The sequence below is a fragment of the Mus musculus genome, chromosome 11 (assembly GCF_000001635.26).
Source record: "Mus musculus strain C57BL/6J chromosome 11, GRCm38.p6 C57BL/6J".
NCBI classification, from domain to species: domain Eukaryota; kingdom Metazoa; phylum Chordata; class Mammalia; order Rodentia; family Muridae; genus Mus; species Mus musculus.
This window is the reverse complement of record NC_000077.6, coordinates 67458803-67483574: the sequence shown is the minus strand read 5'-3', so window position 1 is coordinate 67483574 and position 24772 is coordinate 67458803. Positions and strand designations below refer to the sequence as shown.

The 24772-nt window shown below is 47.2% G+C and overlaps 1 protein-coding gene across 4 annotated transcripts in view; it reads right to left on the bottom strand.

The window, feature by feature from the left end:
- The window catches only part of Gas7 (growth arrest specific 7), a 235736-nt gene that overhangs the window by 205418 nt on the left and 5546 nt on the right, over nucleotides 1-24772 (bottom strand). For 2 of the 4 annotated variants that reach the window (XM_030245562.1, XM_030245564.1), the window contains exon 2: nucleotides 7524-7613. The exons of the other annotated variants lie outside the window; for them this stretch is intronic. The gene's annotated coding sequence lies outside the window, so the exon portion shown is untranslated. The remainder of the gene's footprint in view (nucleotides 1-7523; nucleotides 7614-24772) is intronic. 4 annotated transcript variants of the gene reach the window in all.

Sequence of the window (24772 nt, the reverse complement as noted above, 5' to 3'; positions counted from 1 at the left end):
TGCTGGTGGCCAGGGGCCCCTCTGATCTCTCAGTGCCTCTCCATAGTGCTTAGTCCCCCACACATCCATTTGCTCTAGCCACACTAACCTGCTGTCTATGCCAGGATGCTCAGGCCTCTGGGTTTTTGCACATTCAAATGTTTTCTGACTGGATAACCTTATTCCAGAAATCCACATTTGCATTTGTTCCCCGAGGTCTCAGGGACAACGCTCAGATGTCCACTCCTAAAGACACCTTGTTTGTCTATCCATCTAAATCTACAAATTTCCAAGTCACCAGTCTACTTAGTTTTGACGGCTCTGTTTGTTGTCTCAAACTAAAGCAGATAGACGAGGGCTGCAGAGCAGGGACCCCGTGGAATCTGATCATGGTGGTCTCCAGCTTCTGGGCTCCAGCTTGTGTAATGAGCAACTGCTCCAGGAGCAACCTTTCTGGCTTGTTTTGTTTGTGTTTGCGGTTGTTTGTTTGTTTGTTTGTTTGTGAACAGGATCTGCTGTCCAAGATTTTCCTAACTTGGGCTTTGAGCCTTAGGGATATAGTCATGTCTAGGCTAAAGAATCCCTTATCTTATCAGATATCTGAGGGGACTTCTAAAAGGGAAGAAAAGGTATAATGGCTCTTTAATGGTGACTTCAAGTCACCCCAGGGGATTTCTTTCCCTCAGAGCACTCCCAACTGTGCCAGCTCCCACTCACCCCACTCACCGATCTTAGCAACTCTGAGGCCACTAGGCACTTTCAGTTGTTGGGCCAGCAAAAGCCACTGGGAATCAACTGTCTTCTAAGCCTGAGGCCCAGCCAAGAGAAAAGATCCTCTAACTCCCAGGCATTTCTCTCCAGCTTTACTCCAGCCACAAAGAGCTTAGTAGGATCTGCCCTACTCGGCTCCATTCACAGAAAACCCTAAAACTTTCTTTACCCCTTAAGAAAGAATCTTTTCCTGTTCTGGTTTGGAAGAAGACCAGAGGTGTTAAAAGCGAACATCTTGACTGAATTTCCTCCAGGCAAGCTTTCCCTGGGTTCTCCCTCCAGCACAGCAGCCTCTCCTGCCAGATGGAGCCTGAGCCAGGCTGCTGGAACTCTGTCCAAAGCAGCACTCCTGCGGAGCATCGGAAACTCTGTCCCAGGCTGCAGGGTCCTCCACAGCTGGCTCCATGCCTGTCACCAAGACACAGGGATAGCAGTTCCTTCGACCAGACCCTTGGAAGCAAATGAGGAACATACCAATTTAGAGGGAAATTGGCTTGAACGCTGTGGAGAAAAGAGGCCTCTGCACTGGTTGAGTCACAGGAAGAGCCACCTGCGACTTGCACGGAACTTCCTCCTGACTTGAAAAACCTTAAAATGTGGCTGGGCGTGGTGGCCCGTCTCTGCAATCCCAGCACTTGGGAAGTTGAGGTAGAAAGATTGTTTTTAGTGTGAGGCCAGCCTAGCATATATGGGAATTTCTAAGACAGTGTCTCAAAGGAAAAGAAGGTAGAGGGAGGGGAGGAGTAGGAGGAAGAGGAGGAGGAGGAGAAGGAGGAAGAAGAGGAGGAGGAGGAATCGCAAAAAGTTAGGGGAAAAATATTCTCCAAAATGAATGCAGACCAACTCCAGGACTCATTTCCCATCTCCCTAAATAAACTCAGCCACATGGTTCTTATCTGCTATTAAAACCAGACAGCCCGTGCAAGGGAGGATAAAACATAGAAGAACACTGGTTCCAAGCAGCGTTGGAACCTCCGGCTGTGTGGTCTGAGAAAACTCCACAGCCTCTCTCTGGGTCTTGAGTTTCTTTATCTGAGAACTGGAATCCACTTTTCCAGGCTGTTTGGAAGATTAGATGAGAACGCTCCCTGCAGTCATTAAGGACTAAACAAATGAAGCCTTTGACAACTTACAGTAAGCTCTGTACTGCTTATATTCACAAGTGTATGAGGGGCAAGCTGCCTATGATGGGCGACATCTGTAATCCCAGGCTTAAGGTTTAAGGATCTCCAGACATCAACAACTAGAGGCCAGCCTGGGCTACACAAGGAGAGCCTGTCTCAAAAACAAGACAAAGCAAACAAAAACCCCCAACTGGGCTAGTCTATAGGTTGACTGGTAGAGTGCAAGCCTGTCATGTACAAAGCCCTAGTTTCAATCCACAACACGGAATATATCAGGCATGGAGATAACACACACACGAGGGGAAGCACTCAGGAGGTGGAGGCAAGGGGAATCACAAGTTCAAAGTCACCCTAAACCACATAGCAAATTCAAGCTATCTTGGGCTAAATGAGGAGAGAGCAAGTCTATGAGAGACACCATGAACAAACACATTAGGGGAAATCAAAGACCACAGCTGTCACTTTCCAGAGGCTTCAGGACACAGCATTCCCAAAGCAACACGCCCATCTGCTGCTCTTCCCCAAGTATTCCCCAGGTCTGCTGGCTGCATTTTTCTACATGCCAAGAGCCCATCAACCTGCCTCCTTCCTGGACCACAAACAGCCTCAAGCTTGTCTGGAAACCAAGCCAGAGACAGGATGACACTGCTACGGTTCACATTCTCTGTCCTCTCACCCAGCTTTGGCTGATGCTCTGCCATTGCCATCACCCAGGGCTGCTGAGTGTGGCTGGACACAGAGACAGCCCTCCACTTTCTTCCAGCTGCAGGGCACTGAACGTAGCACATTGTCAGCAGCCCCAGGCCAGCAAAAGACAGAGAAGGAGAAAGGAAAGCAGAATCTAGACACATCAGATAGCAACCACAGATGAGGATGTAGCAAAACATAAAGGGAGAAATCAAAGAAAAGATGGGGAACCAAAACCTGATTGCATCTGGCATCTAGTGGTATTGCTGGAGAGCCCAACCTTGCACTCCCCGCCTGTGTCCCATAAGAGACGTTCTGCAAGGCTGAGCAAGCAAGGCAAGGAGCTGAAGACCCATTGAGGAGATGGGCAAACTGTGAATGGACAAACCTCTGGACCAGGGCAGAGCACAGATCTGTGTCTGTTGTCTCCTTCATCAAGTGCTTTCCCCAGAACCAGTAACTTTCATGAAGAGCCAACATTTGGAAAGGCAGAATTAACCACCAAAAATATCGTGCATAGTGCTGCTCACAACAGCCCAACAAAGAACCAACCCGAAAGTCTATCTGCTGATAGAGGGAAATAGAATACTATTCAGTCAGAGAAGGAAATGAGTCACTGTCACAGACTGCTATATCAGTGAACCTGAAGACACTGAAAACCAACCCACCAGCTATAGTTCTAAGGCATGCCTGCACTAGGCAAATCCACAGAAAGAGAAAATATATCAGTAACAGAGAAAGGTTGGGAGCATTGGGAAAGAGGAGGCTGTGGAGGGACTGCTTATTAAGTTCAAGGTGTTCTTGGGGTGGGGGGATAAAAATAATCTCTCAGACTTAAGAGTCAGTCATGATGTGTCCTGTCTGTGATCTCAACACTTGGGAAGCCGAGGCAGGAGGGTCACAAGTTTGAGGCTAACCTGAGAAACACTCTAAGACCTAACCTCAAAAGCATCAACTCGGAGACCTTTCTGGAATGAGACAGTGGGGATGGCAAAACCATGCTGGGGACATAACAGGTGCCACCAGCCATGTCTGTTAGAACAGTGGATCTGATGCTCTGTGAGTTGGACCCATGCTTTTGAAGAGGGAGGGCAGAGAAAAATGCAAGAGAGAATTGTTTAGAAGTTAAAGGAATGGAGAATGGCTGCTTCCCAGGAGTGCTGAAGGTACTGAAGGAGCCCCTCTCCTTTCACAGGCAGGAGCCAACCACAGGACGGCCAGCTGGGTAGCAGAGAAAGAAAAAGTGGCTGAAGCTGGAAGAGAAAGGAGGGTAGTTAGCAAGAGGAAGTGAGAAGGGCAGGCTGACACCCCCACAGAAACACCGCCTCTGAGCTGACAGAATGTCATTTCCTAAAGATTATGCACGCCCAGCTCTGGGCCAGGTCACATCACAGGTTCTAGAACACTGAAGCCACCCAACCCCTGGCCTTGGAGCTTAACTCTCTGGGGTTAACGGTGGTGTTCAGACTCACTGGTGGCTGGTGACCCTGGTGTAATAGGATCTAAAGCTTAGGCTGCCAAGAGTGAATAAAAACTAAGAATGTCACCAAGTAGGTGTCTAGGTGAAGATTATAGCAGCTGGGACACAGCCCTGGGAATTAGCAGTGGGTTCCCTGCTGGGTGAGCTCTAAACTGAGGCCTGAGGTGGAAAAGCAGCTATTTTAATTAAAAATTTTGGATTTTAATGTAGACTGAGGAATGTGATCTCCAACCCTTGTTTTAGACCAAACTCACCCAAAAGACATGTGTCCAGGATCCCAAGAGCCTCTACTTGTGCTGAGGTGTGGGGACCCGGAAATTCAGAGAAATGTGCCATGCCTTACAGAGCTCTGGTACCATGTGGGAGGCAAATGGTAACAGTTGAATAAGGAGAATACAGGGCTGTAAGTTCAGAGGGGGAAATGGAAGAAGCAGGGTTTTGTGTGTGTGTGTGTGTGTGTGTGTGTGTGTGTGTGTGTGTGTGTGTGGTGTGTGCACATGCACACACATGTGAGAGCAAAGGAGGCATGTGCTGGAATGTTCACAGTGTGAGGTCATGCACATGCCACAGCACACATGAGGAGCTCACAGGACAACTTCCAGAACTCAGCTCTCTCCTGCCAATCTAGGTACTGGTTTCTGGGGATGAAACTCAGCCTACACAGCATACATTTTTTACTCACTGAGCCATTTCAAGGTAGGGTTTCTGATGCAGAGTCTCACTATGTAGTCCCGACTGGTCTCTGCCTCTGTCTGCCGCTGGTCTCCTATCTCTGTCTCCCAAGTGCTGGGATCATAAATATCAGCCGTCATGCTCAGCTGGCAGGGTTGGTCTCTTCTAAAGCTTCTCCCTGCTATACACGTTGTCATCGTCTCCTTTTGTGTCTCACGTGGCTGTTCCTCTAAATGTGTATGTGGTCTCTGTCTAATTTCTTTTCCATAGGACCCTCATCTTATTAGGACCCTACCCAAATGACTGCATTTTAATGGCCCTTTTAAGAACCTATCCCCCAATATAGTGTCAGTCTAAGGTTGGAGAAGATAAGACACTGACTTAGAAATTTAGAAGGGACACAAGTCAGCTGCTCACAGCCTCTGGGCTCTTATCACCCTAGATGGCCCCTGGGACCCTGAGACCTCTCCATCAGCAACCCCTGAGTCTCACTAGGCTCAGCTCATCCTCAGCTGCATCTTCAGGGCCCAGAACACACCTGACAACCCAGGGGGTGCCATGAAAGGCTACAGTGGAGGACTGAGGAAATCGTGAGCTAATGCAACTCTCCCTGAGCAGGTAAGTCCTGTCTAGACCAAGAATTGCAACAGCTTTCTAATCTCCTGAGCAGAGAACAAGGAGGTCCCAGGAAAACACCCCAACAGCTACTTTAGAGGGCTTAAAGAAGGATAACCATAGAACAGGAATAGGAGGCTGGGATGAGGGGCCCTGTAGATTCTGGGTGGAAGGACACTCAAAATCAGAGCCTACTTCTTTAGCAGCCCCTTGCAGTGACAATGTTTGTATTACCATCACTGGTCCACACACATCACACCATATCCATGTTCCTAGCTCCATGAGAATCTTTCCAAATACCCTGAGAGGCAGTGGGTCCTCAAGGAATGATATCCAGTTAAGGAATGAACAAGTAGCCAATCCAGTGTGCAAGAGCCAAGGGCCCAACAGTTAGAGCCCCAAGCCTATGCCACTGTGACGGAATCCATGACAACATCTTATAAGGACAAAAGGGTTGTGTTTGGTCCACGGTCTCCAAGTCCACAATCAGCTTTCCTCTGTGGCATCATCGGACACCAGGTGAAAGCACAAGATAGGGGGAAAGAGAGAGAAAGGGAGAATGGTAAGATGAGGAAGAGGGATGGAGGAAGGGAGGGAGAGGAAGAAAAGTGATGAAGGGGATACAGAGGAGGGAGGTGGTAGGCTCTTCTTAGGGCAAGCCTTCACCAGTCTAATCTCTCTTCTCTTGATTCAAGCCCCTGATGTTTCCAAACCTGGCTGAGCACCAAGCCCTGGATATGCAGACCTCTGAAGAACACTCCATATCGACCCAGAACTAGCCCATCACCCTTAGTTTTCCATAACACCAAGGTTCACATCGCCAAAGCCACTCTCCTCTTTTCAGAGAAAAACAAATTAAGCTGTAAACCCAAACTCAGAAAATGTGTGCCAGGCTCCCAAAGGTAAGCTCTCCCTTTATTCTCAGGAATCCATCCACCTCGTCCTTCCACAGAGCCAGCCGCCAAGTAGTCAGCCAGCCAGCCAGACAATGCCAACTCCTGTGCCAGGCCAGAGCTGTTATAGTTTATGACATCTTTACCCAGGCCTGAGGAGCTCAGAGTCCAGTGGGTCAAAACATCAAATAAACCAGTCCCTGCAATCCACAGAGGAGGGCTCCACAGAAGCTGGAGGGAGGAGAGATTAGCTGGGAAAGACCAGAAATCACCGAGCAACAAAAGGGCCACCTGAATGGACCTTGACTGGATTATCATTTCTGCGTGTATCCATCTATTTTGTTCTTTATTGTTGTTGTTACTACAGTAAGATGGCCGAGGCTGGAAAAATTTATAAAACTAAAAGTTTAGTTCTAGGCATGTTGGCACATACCCGTAGTCCCAGAATTTGACAGGCTGAGGCAGGAGGATCATGAGTTCTAGGCCAGCCTGGACTATGTATAGCAAGATTATATCTCAGGAAATATACTTATAAAGAGGGAAGGAAGGATTCAGGAGGGAAGAAGTGGAGGAGGGAGGAAAAGAAGGAAGAAGAAGAGGAGATGACAGGGAGGGAGGGGAGGAGAGAAGGGAGAGGGAAGGAAGGGTGGCTGGCTTATTCAGCTCACAGATCTGGAGGGTTCTGGACAGCATGGTATGAACCATGAGTGGGTGCTGGTCAAGGTTGTAAATCATCATAATGATAAAACTATAGAAACAGAGACTGAGGCTGGAGCAAGAAGCACTATGCTTGCCCTTTTAAAAACAGACCTCACCCAAATTAACTTAGGAGTCCCATAAGAGCTGATTAATTCTTTCCAAGGTTAGCACCCCCAATAGCCTAACAACATCCCATCAAGCTCTACCTCCTAAAGGCCCCAGTGCTTCAGCACTCCACACTGAGGGCCAGGTAGAGACACTCAGGCCACAAGTGTACCATGATGCCCAGGTAAGCGTGAAGGGAAGAGCCTTTAGACGGACCAACCACTGAGACAAGCACAAAGCTCTCAAGTGGTCTGGATCTTCCCAGTACAGAAGAGGAGACTGGGGAGCAGGGAGGCCAGGTGACATTTGCTCAGGGACCGTGTCTGCACAAGGCCCAGACGAGAAGGCGTTGACACTTCAGGCCATAAGAAGACATTTTAAGGATAAGATGAAAACACAGGGAGGACACTGTTGATGGCTGCCTGCAGCCTGAGGTCCTTGGTCCAGTAGTCATATAAGAGAATGTTGCTAAGGACCGGGTTAAAGGAGAGCCTGTACCTGCTCCTGGGATGTCAGAGACCTTCAAACCACTCCCGTTAGCCTTCTCTCATGGGGTGCAGCCTATAAACATGGCTGTTTGCCTTCTCCCTACAAATGACAGAGAGTAACAGACAGGTAGCTCACTGGTAATTGGGCACACAGCTGCCTGTGTGGGTGCTAACCCTGCCTGTGTCTCACACAGCTCCTCGTTTGTAGCTCTAGCTGCAGACATAATTTTTTTCATGATTCCCAATGAAGCATAATTTACACCTTCTACTGCTCCTTGCGAAATCATTTCCACAAGACTAATAATAAAGCAGAGAAGCCACCCAGAAGAACCGTGCATCCCAGCTACCCAAGTCCTGCCACTCACTGCAGCCGATAGCAGCATCAACATGGACATGGAGAAGCGACGGCTTCCAAACTGTGTCCTGTGTCCCACCATGCCCTAGGGATGTGAGGTCTGTGTTACAGCACCCTGGGGAGGGAGATTGAGAAATAGGAGGAAAAATAGCCAAGTCCCCCTGAAGCCAGCACTAGGAATACCAGATCTGGGAGATGGAGGCTTTCAGGCATGCATGACCCCCTCCCCCCTCATGAGCTCTTCTATCACTGACTTGGGTGTTATAGGCTAGATGTGAAATGTTTCCCCGCAAGTTCCTATTTGATCTCTTACTACTCAGCTCATGATGCTATCTTAAAGTTGTGCAGCCTTTAGGAGGTGGAGGTCCAGATGCCACAAATAGGCCACTATGGGCATTCGGTTACAGAAGTCCCTTGTTCTAATCCAACTCTATTTCTTGATCATCTATGGTGCACATAGCCTCTCTGTCCTGAGCCCACCTCCACATGCAGAACTTTTCCGATAAAACTTCCCCATCACCATGGACCAAAAATATCCTAAACCATAGGCTTCAAAGGAGCAAACGTTGCTCCCTCAAGTTATTTCTGTCAGGTATTAAGGTCATGGCAACACTGGTACATCGGGCTAGGAGCCAGGCCAAAGGCACAGGGCTGAGACCAACACTGCTTCATCCCAGCATCTCCACTCACAGGACTCTCTTCATCCTGGAAACCACCCAGGATGGCTCTATGAGAAACTCTTCCCACAGAGCAGCTAGCTGCTGTTCTACTTCACTCCTCCTAGGTGAGACCCAGGAAGACCATCTCAAGTCCAGAGCCCAGCCAGCTCTCTGCCAGCCACACGCACCACTGGGCTTTAGGGGGCAGACACAAAGCCTGACTCAGAACCCTCTGTGCAAGCATCCATAAGACCCAACCTCACATTCCTCCAGAGCATACTGTTGTCAGCCGGAGGACCACGCCCTCCCCTTTTCTGTGTGCTCCAGACCAGATGCTTCCTGCTGTTTCCAATGGAGTGTGGGGAGGGTCCTCGCTGCCCTCTCTCCTAAACAGCGGTCACAAGCCCAAGTGGGGACAGACAATTCTGCATCCTGGTTAAACTAGGAAACTGAAGAAACAGGATTTACAGAGGGCCTGCAGATGCCACTGTAAAGGCCAGATGACAAGGACAGGATTAGCAAGGTTGCTCAGGACTTCAGAGACTGCATCTGGGTGAGTTGCTAGAGGAAACCACCAATGTCCCTTCTGCCATGTTCCAACTGGAAGACACTTATCAGTTTTCTTCTCGTGTCCCTGAAAGGAAAGTCTTTACCATAGCCAGCCACCGTAGTATATACCTGGAAGCCGAGACAAGAGGGCCATGAGGGTCTGAGGCCAGCCTGGGATATGTGGACAGCTTATGTAAAGAAATAAAAGCAGAGGAGGAGGATGAAGAGGAGGAGGAGGAGGAGGAGAAAGAAAAGAAAACTAGGTATGATGGCAGGCACACATGTAATCCCAGCATTAAAGAGGTGGAGGCAGGAAGATCAATAGTTCAATGCCATTCTCAGTTGCATAGCAAGATTAAGGCCAGTCTGAGCCACGTAAGACTGTGTGAGAGAGACAATGAGATCAAGAGAATTTACTCAGTCCAGTAACCTCTCCTGGGCAAAGAAACATTTAGGGCATCTGAATGCATCTGCTATAGAAAGATCTGTCTATACTATGGCTTTTCCATCACCTACTCTAAGAATCCCCTTAATTACTGATTTGCTGTTAAGATTCCAATCTGTGCCGCATTTTATCATTCAGAACCGCTGGATGAGAGGAGACTGGTTTAAGTTAATAGTTCAAATTGACCTTGACTGACCCGAAGGGCCACAGAACGACCATGACTTTCTTGGGAAAACTCACCTCTGCGTTGATGCTGCCCACAGATGAAAAGCAATGGTGACTAGGAGGTGTGGAGGGACTCTGAGAAATCAGATATCTTTAACCAAGAAAAAGCAAATACGTAGATAGTACGGACTAAGAAATCATCAAACCAGATACTAAAAGCACAAAATGAAATGATGAGAGCCAGAGCCATCATCAGTAAGCCAGATCCTCTATAGGACACCGTGCCCAACGAGACAAAGCTCGCTTTGCACAGCTCTGTGCCTTACTGGACCAACTCAAAGACATGGAAACTGAGGCACAAGGCAAAGTGTGCATATGCCCCCAAGTTTCCTCAACCAGTGCTCAAACTGAGATGGTTCATCTAAGAACAACCATCATGATACTAGGTCCCTACCAAGTTACCAAAGACAGAGGGCTCCTGTCCCCGATTGGGTCATAACCTCTGATAAGAGTATGCTAATGGCTTGCCTATGGGAAGTTAGTAGGTCCTAGTAGAAGAATCCTAGAACAATGCCTCTGATGGCGACAGTAGGACCTCCCTCTCTGCAGCAGCAGGCCTGCCCACCACGTGCATTTGTCACAACTCACTGTGCCATCACAGGCTCAAAGCAACAAGGCCAAACTGTGGATTAAAAGGGTGATCCCAAAGAAGGCGTTCCCTTCTGTTAAACTGATTTTCTCAGGTGCTCGTCATAGCAATGGAAAATTCTTCCTTTGTAGGATTTACCCAGTATTCAGTCAAGTCAGCCCCAAGAGAGGCTGATTTCTTCCGTGCCTGTTTTTCCCTTCAGTGCTAACCAGTAACAACTAAGGCCTTTCAGACACGAGGTGATACAGTTCCCATCCCGGAGGCTGAGTAAGCAGGTTTGCTCCTTGACAGACATGATTTGCCTTGAGTCACATACACACTCTTCCCAGTCCATCATGTTAATCACAACCCCGTGGGTGTAAGATGCCTGGGTAGAAACAGAGGTTCCACAAATATCATCAAATTCTTGTGGATTTTTTGTTTGTTGTTTGTTTGCTTTTTCTCTGTGTGTGTGAAATCAAGTAACCATCATGGTAAAGGACAGAAACAGAGCTACCTGCATCCCTGTCAAAAGGAATGGCCCTTCATGGTCATATGGTGTCCCTGGACCAGGCTCTGAGCTAGAGGCTAGGTCTACAAGGATCACTTGGCTTTAGGGATCCCAGAGAGTGGAGGAGCCCAGGCATATAGGGTGAATAGTAACGTGTCAGTAAGGTCATCCAAGGAGATCGGGGCCTAAAGCCAAGGAGTGGGAACAGGCTAGTGAAGCTGTGGGATAGAAACCAGGACTCCAGGCATACATTAAAATCCAGAGACTCTCCAAAGTGTCTTGTCATTTTGTCCACACTTACCTATGAAGGTATCTTATGGCCTGAAGCTCCTAGCTTCTGATTAGGGATTGGTCACAGGAAAGACCCACACAGGATTAGAGAATCAAGGTGTTTTACTCCCAACTCCAGGGGGGGGGGGTGAAGGATGAGTTGATCCCAAGGACCAATAACTTAGTCAATCATACCTACAGAGTAAAATGCCCATAGAACCCCAAAGGTCTGGGTAGAGAGGTTCCTGAAAGGTGGTATCCCCACGCCTTCAAGCCCTGATCCCGTTGCTTCATTGTATCGCTTCAAATAAGGGTAAGTCATTGTTTCTCTGACTTCTAAAGTTGTAGCAAACCAGCTGAACCTAAAGATAGGAAACCAAGGACAGCAAATATAGCCAGCAAGATGGAAGCATACTAGTGATGGCTTCTGCTACTCTGCCCTCAAACATGGAGGCCTGATATCATCCTCAGGTGACATCAGAATCGACCTGAGTCTGAGGACACCCAGGGCACTCCTGTGGTGAGGGAGATCCCTGTGCCCTTCTGTACAACCCAGGAAGAAATCTGTATGATGAGACCAGTGTGAGAGCAACTGATGTCCTCAGAATGTTCATCTGGATGGAGAGATGGGGGGACCACAGCAGAAAGACAAACATGTGCCAAGGGACGATGACTCTAGAATAGACTTTTCTCCAGAAAAGATACAAAACTAATAAGTGTGTGTATGTGTGTGTCTGTGTGTGTCTGTGTGTGTCTGTGTCTCTCTGCATGTGTCTGCGTGTGTCTGTGTGCCTGAGGATACATAAGGACTGGAAGTTCAAAGCCAACCTTGGCTACATAGTAAACTTGAGGCCAACCTGGACTACATGAGATCAAGTCTCAAAAGCAGCAACAGAAATCTATGATATGCTCCTCACCATAATAAGTCACTGGGTGAAGGCAGCCACACTAGAAAAAGGACTAGTTTCACAGTTTAAGACAGATAAGAGCAAGTGTTGGCAAGGACACTTCCATCACTGTTGGGGAATCAACTTTTCAATATGCCAAAAACAGGACCCATGTGATCCAGCAAGTATAAAGTGGAACATAGAGTGAGAACACGATGCTTACCACACAAATATCCATAGCCGCAACATTAATAATGACCTAAAAAAAGGAAAAACCACTCAAATGTCCACCCACTGGCACATGGGTAGATCCAATGTGGCACATCTATATAGTGAAATATTATTTGGTCATGAAAAGGAAGAAAGTGCTGATATAAGCTACAATATGAACATTCTGCTATTTAGGCTGAAATGTTCGCTCCAAGAACTAAAGGCCATCTTAAAAACAAACAAAACCAAAAACCAAAAACCCAAAAGATAGAAAACAGACAAACAAATAACCCACCAGGCTTGAGAATTCTTTCAGATGTTTGGTCAGAGTTGTCCAATAGACTTCTAAAAGATTACAGGCTACTGCCATTACCCTTGATTACCTGCTAGAGGTAGACGTCATCCCTATTGTTGAAGACACCATGCACTGCAGACCCAGGCCCAGATGCCCCTAAGCTAGAACTGACCTGAATGTCTCCACCCTGGGGACTAGTTTTCATGGTACAAGAAGGCATGGACGCAACCAACAGTCACACCCAGCTATTACATCTGTGAACAACATCACTGACCAGCATGGCACAATGACCCTAAGGAGGTAGAGAGGCATGCATACCTCGGCAGTAACCAACAGCTCTCTAATTGGATTTAACACCCACTCCACAAGGGAAAAATCATTCCTGGTACTAGAAACCTAACTCACTACCCTCGGCTAGTGAGGCCATGGATGTTGGAGCCTACAACAGTCACTTTACTAAGGTAACATAATCCTTAACTATAGTCTTATTTTGTCTTTATACTTACAGGTAAATATGGTGTTCACCCTCCATCAAGGAAGCTTCTCTTTGCCATGGATGGAGACTATTATAGAAAACCACAACCAACCAAAATGTAGGATTGTGGAGCCCAGGCCCAACTGATACATCTGCAACACAGCTCCTGCACCTAAGGCTCAGGGCTCTTTCAGAATAGGGGGGGCAGAAAGACTGTAAGAGACAGAGGATCAGAGAATTTGCTGTGCTATTGTGTCTCCTAGCAATGTCAGAAACTACCACCCGTCAAGTCTCACCATCATGATTTCCTAAACATGGGCTGCACAGGATGACAACAGATGTGCTAAAGTGGAAGGGGAAAGACCAGAAGGCCTCAACCCCACACAAAGACCTACAGGCAACTGAGAAAAACTGAGCCTGGGAGGAATAGCCTTCCTCGGGAAGAGTACACAAACAGGCTATCCAATACCAAGTGGTCAGCCCTGAAAACATGTATATATAAGTAACATTATACAGACTAAGAGGATCACATTTAGGAATATGTATGTCTATGAGTAAATACATAAATGCATAAAACAACAATTAATGAAGAAAAAGGCCATGGATTTTAAAGGGAGCAAGGAGAGATATTTGGGATGGCTTAGGGGAAGGAAAGTGAAGGGGAAAATGATGTAATTATACTATAATTTCAAGAATAATAAAAAAAGAACATCATGCTAAGTGGAAGAAGCCAGATATGACTTCATTTACGGAAAATCACTAGAACAGGAAATCCACAAGCAGTAAGTATGTGGTCACCTGAGCCTGAGGTAGTGGGGACTAAGGAGCAAGGAACACATGGAGGCTTCTTTGAAAGGTGACAAAATACATGGAGGGATCTTGGGTACAGATACATGTGTAGCAGAGGATGGCCTTGCCTGACAGCAATGGGAGGGGAGGTCCTCAGTCCTGTGGAGGCTTGATGCCCCTGTGCAGGGGGATGCTAGAGCGGTGAAGTGGGCGTGGGTGAATGGGTGGAGGAGCTCTCTCATAGAAGCAAAAGAGATGGGGGGAGGAGGGATGGGATGGGGGTTTGTGGAGGGGTAACCTGGAAGGAGGATATCATTTGAAATGTAAATGAATAAAATGATTAATTAAAAAAATCTAAACAGAACCATGGTAACCAATATAAAATTCCATGAATGTTAAAACAAATGTTTTAATGTTAAGTTAATGTTAAATGTTAAAACAAACACAAACAGCACGTACACTTTTGTGTGCTTCCAATGAATATATATCTTGTATGGTTTCGTTTGCTTCTAGTTATATCTCAATAAAGCTGTCCAAAAAAGAAAAACAGAACAGGGAGAAAGAGGAAGAACGAGACTGGGAGGAGAACACTCACTGCAGGGAGAAGTGTTGGGAAGAAAACACCCTGGAGAGCAAAGTCACAGAAAGATGGAAGGGCGGAAGGGCGATGGTAAGGGAACAACTCAGAAGGCAGACCGGGCTGCTCTCAGACTCAGCAGGCGCAGCTAAAGCCTGCTTTACAGTTGTCCTTCCTTACTCTCAAAGCCCCAGATCCAAACAAAATGCTCCACCCACATGATGCCTCAAATGGAAAATTCCACACTGACCTCATGTGATGAGGCGTGGAGAAAACAAGCAGATTAAAAAGACCAGAGGAGCTGGGCATTGTGGTGCAATCCTGTAATCCCAGGTATTTGGGAGGGCGAGGCAGGAAGAACAAACGTTCAAGGCCAGACAGGGCTACAGAGAGATTTTGTGGCCAGGTTGGACAAGTTAGTAAGATTCAGTTTCAAAAATAAAAAATACAAGTAGGGCAGGCTGTAGTTCAGTCATGCAACAGGACACCAGCACCACGATACGAGTTCAACAAGTGTAAAAACAGTGAGATTTATCTTCAGTTAACAAGCACACACACAGAGGCACACACAGAGGCATGCATGGGCACGCACACACATATGTGCACACAGGCACATGGAACACTTGTGCATGCACACCCATCCTCACCTATTCACTTCTGTTTAGACTTAGGTCCAGTACCCAAGAGATCTCATTACACATAAGCAAACATCCAGAAATCTGAAATGCTTTTTGATCAGCGAAACACTTTGGCTAAGGGACACTCAACCTTACTCTTGTGGCAATGAAAAAAAACCCAGAAACCTTAAACAAGAGAGTGCTGTGGTCAATCAGTTTAAAAAAAAATGTCACCAGGGAAATTAGCCAGCCTGGGCTGCAGTAGTAACCCAGGGACTAAGAGATAAAGTCCAGGGCCTGTAGGTCCCACTTGGGGAGATTAGCAGCTTAGTGACATCATCTCTAGTCTGGAGTGATCAAATGATGGCCCAGGTCTTGGTTCAGTGCCCCACAACAACACTTTAGAAAGGCCCTTCCAGACCACATCTAACCTAGGCTACAGAGACCCTGCCTCCTCAAATAGTGGTGTGTGTGTGTATGTGTGTGTGTGTGTGTGTGTGTGTGTGTGTGTGTGTGTGTGTGTGTGTGTAGAGAGACAGACAGATAGACAGACAGACAGACAGACAGACAGACAGACAGACAGACAGAGACACAGAAACAGAAATAGAAAGAAATGGAGAGATTACTTAGCATACACAAGGGGCTTGGATTCTATCCTTCACTCACTCCACCCTCATCCACCAAAAAAAAAAATCCTCATTATAAGAAGAGTCTCTTCCAAGAGTGTCCAGCAAGCCAGAAACCCATCAGACCAGGTAAAAAAGTAATTAAGACCAATTAGCCCAACCCTAGCAATGGGGACTCTTATGTAACAGTTTCCACCAAACTAAAGAGAGCTGCAGCTGCAGCCTTATGTGTTTTAGACTGGCAAGAGCTGTGTGCACCCGAGGCTCCTGAGAGAGTGCTTGCAGTTTTGGGCTCCCAGGGGTCCCCCCAAGATCCACAGTATCCCCAGATGCGGTGGGATGCAAAGCAATGCCTAAGCCGCGGCTCTATCCCAAGTCCTAGAACCTGAACCTGGATCTCATGAGAAGCCCAGAATATCTCTTACCTACACGCTGCACCAAGACCTCCCTGTACAGCGGTCTCAGAAGGGCTATGGAAAGAGGTCTTAACAGCCTCCCACCCAGTGGAAAACCCAATTAACAAGGCAGCAACTGAGTCCAACTTGGCCCCAAACCAGAAGCATGAAGAACCCTGAATTCCTCTAACAGGGTGTGTACAGGCATCAGGCTCTTTCCCCGACCCTCACGGGAGCTCTATAAAACTTACCGTTCTGCACTGGCCTGGAGTCTCTCAGGGAGTGCAGCAGCTGCAGGAAATCCATGGCAGCAGAGGCTAACCCCCTGTCCTGCACTCTGCTGCCTACATCTGGGAGGCAGCCTCACCACTAACTGTGTGCTGGATGGTGGCAATGAAGACAGCAGCAGGGCTCACGTTGCAGCAGCCCCCAACCTTGCCCAACCTTGTCCACAACAGAGCACCAGCTTCCCATTGGAGCTAACAAACAGCCTCAAGAGCTGGAGGCCATGTCCTGAGTGTCTGAATTTTCTAATGTTGGGAACACTGCACAAGACTCTCCCAGGCTCATTCCCTACCATGGAAGCTCTTCATTCAGACCTTGGGCCTGCGCCTTGTCACCTACCACTCTGCCTGAAGCCTTCTGTCCTGCCAGCTGCTATGCTGTGGGCATGAACCCTGCACTTAGTCCACTGTCAGGTTTTTGCACCCTGCCTTTCCCCTGTGGTCAGGGACTCACAGTGGGCAAACAGGAATACCAGCCACCACCATATCTCTTTCCTCAGATTAAATATACTTACAGAGGTCTAATTCCAAAACTCATGCCTTCCATGACCTCCCTTTCCCCCACATAATCCACTTAAAAATAAATAAACCCAGCATCTGATCTAATTCCAGGATTTAACATGTCTTCTAGATAAAGCAAAATATACCCCTCCATGCACCCATACGACTTGACGCTCAAACCAGGGCCTGGAGGCCAGCAACAGCAGCAGCTTCTCTGTGTAGTGGACATGAAATAGAGTTGACTGCCGGGGTACAGGAGACATGGCTTGGCCTTGGTGTGTGAGGCAGGGCAGTCTCCTGGGACTGAGCCTTTCACCTGCAAGCTCCCATTCATCCCACAAAGCTAGAGATGTCAGGCTCAATGGAATCAGAACAGACCCAGTTGGTATCCTTGGAGAACAGCTTAAGGGAGGGAAGGAAACCTTTGGGGGAAGTCACAGAAATGTTCCATGTTGCCAGTGTCCAGAGAAGGGACTAGGTTTGATGCAGAAGCAGGAATGAGATTTGATTTAACAGTGGTACTCGGCCCCTCTATTTATCATGTTATAACACAGGAATCCTAGACTGGGTCCTAGATTCGATTTTGTGTTGAGCATGTCCTTGGTTATCAACTATTCAATGGGACTGTATTTTTCCCCTTGGAGCACAACAAACACTGGGAGTTATCTATCAATAAAACACTTGCTAAATGAGAACAGTAGACTCGAACTAAATTTAAAGTTCCGCTTTCCTACTTCGGCTCCTAAATTATCCGACAAATCAGAAGCAGATGCCTCCATGACGGGCCTTCCAGGAGCCACCGCTAAAATAAGGATGCTCTCCCTGATGATTAAATTAGGACGAGGAATTGTTTCGGTACAGTTTTTAAAATAGCACCTCTGAAGAATTCTTACAACTTAATTAGTTTTCTTGTTGATTAACCCTGGCTTTCTCTAGTTCTCTGCATCTGACAGGCAATGAGGAAGGAGGGAGAATTTCATAATGGATGCTAACATCTGTCTGGAAGGGCTTTGGGCAGAACCTGTGTGAACCCGCAGACTCTCCAAAAAAGTCACCTGTCATAGCGGTCCAGGACAGGAGAGTCTTGAAAGGCTCCCCAAGAGAAGTGTTTTATTTTTATATTTTGCATAAGTGTGAGTAATACACTTACACAGATATATGTACATGTGTGGATATGTGTGCATACATATGTGCAGGTGCATGCAGATATGTGTGAGTGTGTGGAAAGGTCAGAGGTTGACATCATGGGTCTTCTTTAATTGATGTCCACTTTATTTACCGTGATATGGTCTCTCAATGAACCTGAGGCTGCCACTAGAGTACTCTATCTAGGTAATTTCTCCAGGGACCCAAACCTACCTCCCAAATGCAGGGATTTACAAACAGGCACTGGGGATCTGAACTCTGCTCTTTACATTTGCAAGACAAGCGATTTACCCACTGAGCCACCTCTTCACACTACCCAACTCCTCACACACACAGGGGAGTTTATAACTGCTAACCTCAGTGTGCTGTCTAGGTTGTAGATGCATAGTACGTAGAACATAAAAGAGAGACACAAAAAAGCAGAGACTAGAATCGGGAAGTGATCACGTCTGTGCCTAGTGGACCAAGTGTTTACTTAGCGTGCACAGGGAGTACTTGACACCAAGACAGCTTATGAAAAGGAACCAACAGGGAAGAAGCAACTCTGTCTCCACTCCATGGAGGTCTGATGATCAGAGTCATTTTTTTAAAGGCAGTGGACAGAGGTGGGATTAACATATGAAGACTTTGGAGTCGTCCTCAATGGAAGTCCACATAGTTGAACACTTAGCACCCTCTCAGGGAAGAGGGAAGGGGAGGTTGTTAGAGTTGGAAGCGAATTTTGACATAGAGTGGTTTTCAGAAGACACGAATCGGTCTGGAGAATGGGTAGTAGTTTGGGACAAACTTCACCTGGCTGAGCAGGGTATGAACCATGGTCTCTTCCTGAGAGTTATTCCGGAGGATCTGTCCTTTGGGTAGATGAGGGAGGAGCATCTCGCAAAGAAAGCCTAAGCCCAGGAAATAAGACGATGGGGATGAAGGAATGGAGGTAGGAGAAAGGTCAGACAGACTTCCTCCGTTAGCCTTCTGTTCAAAAGATTTAGAATGCTAACGCCATTCTCCATTCTCGGGTGAGGCTCCCTGCTCCTGGGGACCTGGAGAGGCTTGTAGCCCCAAACTACCTTGCAACAGACATTCAGCAGAAGAGGCAAACTGTGCTGTTTTAGCCACTGAAACTCCAGAAGTATTTGTTACAGTTTGTCCTCACCTCTCCCGACACCACACAAGCTCATAATGTGACCATTTCCAGAACATCTCTTCATTACAAACCACTCAAAACATCCTTACCAGAAGGTGCTGCTCTTATTTGCCCCTGAGAAACATGACTGGTCTCCATTGCCTTCACTTCAGCAGCCCTTACCTCTGCTTCCCTTTCTTTTCCTTTTCCCAGGTTCCCTCGTATATTTGTGATTTAATCTTTCTGTACCATATGCTTTTTGGTAGGATGCCTTAAACGCTTTCTGAAACAAGGTGACAGACAGGCAGTCACACACAGCGACACCCTAGACTTGGCTGCAGATGAAATCCGGGTTTCTCAGAAGATAAAAAATAAAAGCCAAATTTACCTCTCAAAATGCAAAGATTTGCTGTAACTGGTACTGTCTAAAATAATGTGGCCTGAGCCAATACATAGCCCTTCGACCTGTTCTAGCCACAAACGCTACTTAGTGTGCAGTCCTCGCCATCCCTGCATTTTTGACTGTAATTCATGTCTGGATGCTCCCATCTCCTTTTTCTTCTGAAATGTCACTAAGCAACATTTTGAATTTTGAAATTCCATTTTCATTTAGTTATTGAACCCTTTGGCAAGCCTGATCTGGGACTAAGCCTAGGTAAACCTCATTTTAAACCGTTCCTCTCGAGGAGTTAGACGGTAGTTAAGTTTGTCCTTACTAAGAAGTGCTTTGTTGGCATGGCGATGTTCATACCTTGTCAGAGAGGCATTTAGACTAGAAGTACAACCAGGGGTCAGATCCATGCACACTCTTAATGCTTTTTGTTGACGGAGAGCCGTAGTGTTACATTCCTGTAATCTAGCACTTGAAGGATGAGGCAGGAGGATTGCTTATGGCAAGCCTGGGCTATATAATCAGTTCTAGGCTCACTCGGGCTATCTACTGAGACCCTGTCTAAAAAGAACAACAATGAGAAAAAGAACTTTTGTTACATTGTTTTCTTTAAAAATGCCGTTTGTAGCCAGGCCTGGTGGTACACACCTGTAATCCCAAGCAATAGGGGGGCAAAGATAGGAAAATGGTCCCAAGTTCAAGGCCAATCAAGGCTACATAAATGAAGTTTATCTCAGAAACGTCATAAGTAAATCTCTGTAGTTACCTTGGCAGGCCCTGAGTTACAGTAAGATAGGGTGTGTTGGTGGTGCTTTCTTTTCTTATTAGAAAGGGCAACTCTGTCCCTTCCTGTGGGAATCTGTTTTCTGTTGATTTTGGGATTGTTTGCTTTTAATGTGTGTGTGTGTGTGTGTGTGTGTGTGTGTGTGTGTGTGTGTGTGTGTGTGTCTGTTCATGTGCACATATCTATGAAGAACAGGTCATCAGATCTCCTGGAGATAAAGATACAGGCAGCTATGTGTAGCTTACTATGGATGCTGTGAACAGAACTCCCATCCTCTGTAAGAGCCGAAAGGACTCTTCACAGATCAGCTACCTCACCAGTCAGATTTGTATATATATAATTTTTTTTTAAATAAGAGAGTATAAAATGAACTTTTTGCATTATGGACATAAACTCATGTTGGGAACCTGTGGCAGAGCAAGCCGCTAACTCAAGGCTGAACATGGTGGCTTATGCTTGCAGATCCAGTGCTCCAGAAGTTGGGGTAGAAGAACTGTCACAAGTTCAAGGCCAGCCTTGACTGCCTAATGGGCTACACTTGGGAGGTATGGGCAAGAAGAACTGGAGTTCTAGGTCATCCTTAGCTGATTTGCAGTCAGAGTGGACTACATGAGACTTTGTCTTAACAAACAAACAGACGTTTTCCCAGAGCACTACCCCAAGCTCAGACTTCTGGACTACCTATGGTAGCTTTTGTGTTGTCACAGCAGCCCTGTGGGGTGGTGACAGAGCACATATGGCCTCACCTCTCGCTGCCTCCTGCACCAGCTTCAATTTCACTTTGCCTCTTGGCTCACAAAGCCTAGAAAACATTTCCTGGCCTTGGCTAGAAAGACTTTGCCAAGGCAAGTGCAGAAAGAGAAGGCTCCAAGGAGCCTAATGAGGGAGGAAGGGCAGACTTCCTAGATAAAGGACAGGACAGGAAGAGGAAGAGGAAGAGGTTCAAGCATCAGGGACAGGGTGAACAGAGGGAGGTGACCTTCCCTCTGTCAGGAAAGTGAGCAAAAGATGGTGGCGAGAGCAGAGATTATGGACTTAAGTTTTGATGTGTGAAATCTGAGTGCCTGGGAATTCAACCAGGACTTGAATTTGTAGCCTGAGAAAGGAAGTAGATTCAGTGAAGCGGGAAGTGAGAGGAATAAAAACAGAGCTTTATCAGAGGGCACATGGAGGAGATACCAAACGGGACGGAAGGACGAGAGCAGATCTTTGTAATACCCCACATGGGGCGAGGCAGGCAGCTCAGACACTGTCCCTGGGTTTGGTCCCAGGGCCCCCTCCCCCCACCAAACTCACTCCACATAGACTTCACAGCTATGCATTTACTATGTCACCTCATGCTCTGCTCTCCCAAAAGAGAAACCAGGCACACCTGCTGGCAGCCATGTCTACTTCTTCCTATAGGTATAAAAACACCACCCTGGAATCCTTGCCTCTGCCGGAAGAGAGGAAATGACTAATTTGACAATTAAGAACAGGGGGGTCGGTCTGGGCATTCTATCAAAGAGACTTGCCTTGTATTACCTTGCTGCTGTGGGTAATAAGGGAGCACGCTCTAGGAATGTCTTTCCCTGTGGGTAGTCTGTTAACAGCCACGACCCCACACATGTACACAGGGCTTCTTGGTTTACCACGCACGTCCCTTCACCAGTGGAGCCAGCACAGCATTCCCAGTGAGGGTCTGCCCAGCCGACAGACACAAGTTGGTCTTAGGCTAAAATTATAGGTAGGTGGTGGCGCATTCACATTTCTAGGTGGAAGTAGATCTCAGAGATTTGCCCAGTGGATATCAGATGTCGGGGATTCCTGCGGGCTTGTTGCTAAGGGAACTTTTGTGAAGATTCCTGGAGTCCATAAAGCCCAGAAGCTCTGCCCAATGCTTTAAAGTGTTGTAAGTGGCCGCATGGCCCAGCCAGCAAGCAGTGTTTTTGAAGGGTGTTTCCTGCTGGGCAGAGAGAGACAGTGCTATGGCCAAAGGTAGATGTTCAAACAGCAGCAGCCGCTGATGTGGGCCCCTAATTGAATGGCAAGAAGACTCTGAAAATGGCACAATTTTGGTCCCAATTACATACCAGGGAAACCACCAACCCTGACTGTGAACAGAGTCAATGACTGCCTGGAAAAAAAAATATTGGCGTGAAGGTCAAAGTCACACCCATTTTAGGTAATTTTCAAGTTACAGGAAAAACGACTCTAGATTAAAATCAATTTATGTACCATAGCAAACATCTCCTGAATGTCGGGCAGCTCAGAGACACTGTGTCCATTAATTATCAAAGCTCTGGCATGACAAGGCTGGCCTGGTGTGCTGACAGCTTATGGACAGGCCCAGGCTTTGGGTCCAGGCAAACAGGATTTCAGATTCTAGCTGCATTATTTACTCTATAAAGAAATCCCTGGAGACTAGAACAAAACAAAACAAAAAGTCCCCAAACTCACACACACATACTCTCTCTCTCTCCCTCTCTCATTGGTTCAGAAGCTGAGCTTAAGCCTTGCTGCCTCCTTCTGCTGTCTGTCACATGATGTCTTCACCATCCTTGGGAGTCAGGAAATATGCAAGGTGGTCCTCCATGGAGCCTGCTCCCGCCTCCAAGACTGAGCCTACCTCCCTTCCATGCCACTGCCGGATTGTTCCTGTGACTCGCTTTGGCAGTAGCATGTGGCAGCGTGATGTGCTCATCCTGGGCTAAAGCCTTACGAAGGCACAACAAACCATCCCTTTGTGGTTTGGGAAGCTGGCCACTGGACTACGTACGAACTTAAATCCCAGCACTTGGGAGGTAGAGGCAGGCAGATCTCTGAGTTTGAGGCCAGCCTGGAGTACAGATCAAGTTCCAGGAAATCTAGGGCTACACAGAGAACCCTTGTTTCAAAAGACAAACAACTAAAAAAAAAATTACAGCAACAGCAAACCACCCTCTAACTACCTGCCAGAGAAAGCCCACATGAAAACGCCTTGCAGGAGAGACATGATGTGGAAAGGCCACAGGGAACAGCCAGATGAGGGAAGCTGGGCCTTTCTGAGTCCAGCCCAGTGGAGTCTCCAGGACTTGACCCTCCTCTGCCATTTGACTGCAAGTTGCTTGTAGCATAGAATTTGTCAAGGTGAACCAACAGAAGCCCCGCCCAGCTGAGCTCCAGCCACTCAATCATATAGGACGGATTCTGGGGTGCTCTGTTACCTAGCAATAGAAAAATCCATCTCTTCATTATCCTCAGCACAGTCCATCAATCCCTACTATAAGCTAATCCTTATAACCTCCTGTCATGTGATCACATGATCCTCGGGTGAGCAAAGAGGGAGAAGAGAGGAGATGGAGTTCAAGGATCGACCCTCTGCACCCGCCTTGTCCCACGGACAAGCACTAATGAAGTCTGTGTGTGAGGCTGACTCCATTTTGAATGGCTATAAGGGAATACCACAAGTTGGGTGTTCTATCAAATGAATATATTTCTCATGGCTCTGGAGGCTGCCAGCATCTTTGAGTTCTTATGGCACCACTCCATTATAAAAGGCAGAGAGAGGAAGGGCAAGCTCTCAAACTATAGACATTCAGGCCTCTTTATAACTGGCATTAATCTATTCATGGGGGTGGAACCCTCAGAACCTAACACCGTCTGATACTGCTGTGTTTGAGTGTTAGGTTTTCAACACAGACATCTGAGGACACGATTTGAGCAGTGTCTCTCAGGACTACAACCTGCCTGTGTGGACCTCAGCACCACCTAAAGGAGAGCTCTGTCGTGTCTGTATTCCAATCCTATCACCCTTGTAAAATTATCTCCCCGAATTCCGGGTGTTTCTACTGAAATCTTACACCACCCTTTAGGTCCCTGACTTCTACCTAAAGAAAGAGCAGACCACAAAGAATCCCTGAGTCTATTAGGCCTGACCAGCCTTTGTGCCTACTCTGGAACCACACCTGACGCTACAAGTCTTCCTTGGGATAGAGAGCCCACCTCCCACCTCTATCTCTCTTCCCCTGGAGCTGTGCCTACACCCTTGAGGGCTGGTGGAAATCATCCATTGTGTAGGTCCACAAATCTATAAGGTGATCCAGAGCCTAGCCTGGAGCTTGTCTGACATGTACTCTCTAGTCTCCAGCTTGGCCCCATCTCCCCCATCCATCCATTCTTCTTCTATTATGTCTCTCAGACAATGTCAGTGGAGTTCCCTGCTGCTCCCCTTCTATGTGGCTGAAGGTGACATCAGGAAAGGCTTCTCTAGATGCTCTCATCCCAGGGTCTTTGCACACCAAAGCCAGCTTTGGGTATTGGCTGGTAGGTCTGGTTATGGTTGCAATCTGAAAGGTTCCCATATGCTAAAGATTCAGTAACCAGCCTGTGGAATTCCTAGAAAGTGATGGAGCCCTTGGAGAGTAGGTCTTGGTAGGGGGTGGTAGAATTAAAACACCATCCCCTTCCTTTCCTGGACATTATGAGACGTTCTCTGTTACCACATACTCATAATTTATTGGACTAAAAGCTGACCAGAAACTGAAAATTTTAAGCCCAGGTTCAAAATACATCTTTCCCACTTGCAAATGCTATCATTCAGTGCCTTGACACAGCAATGG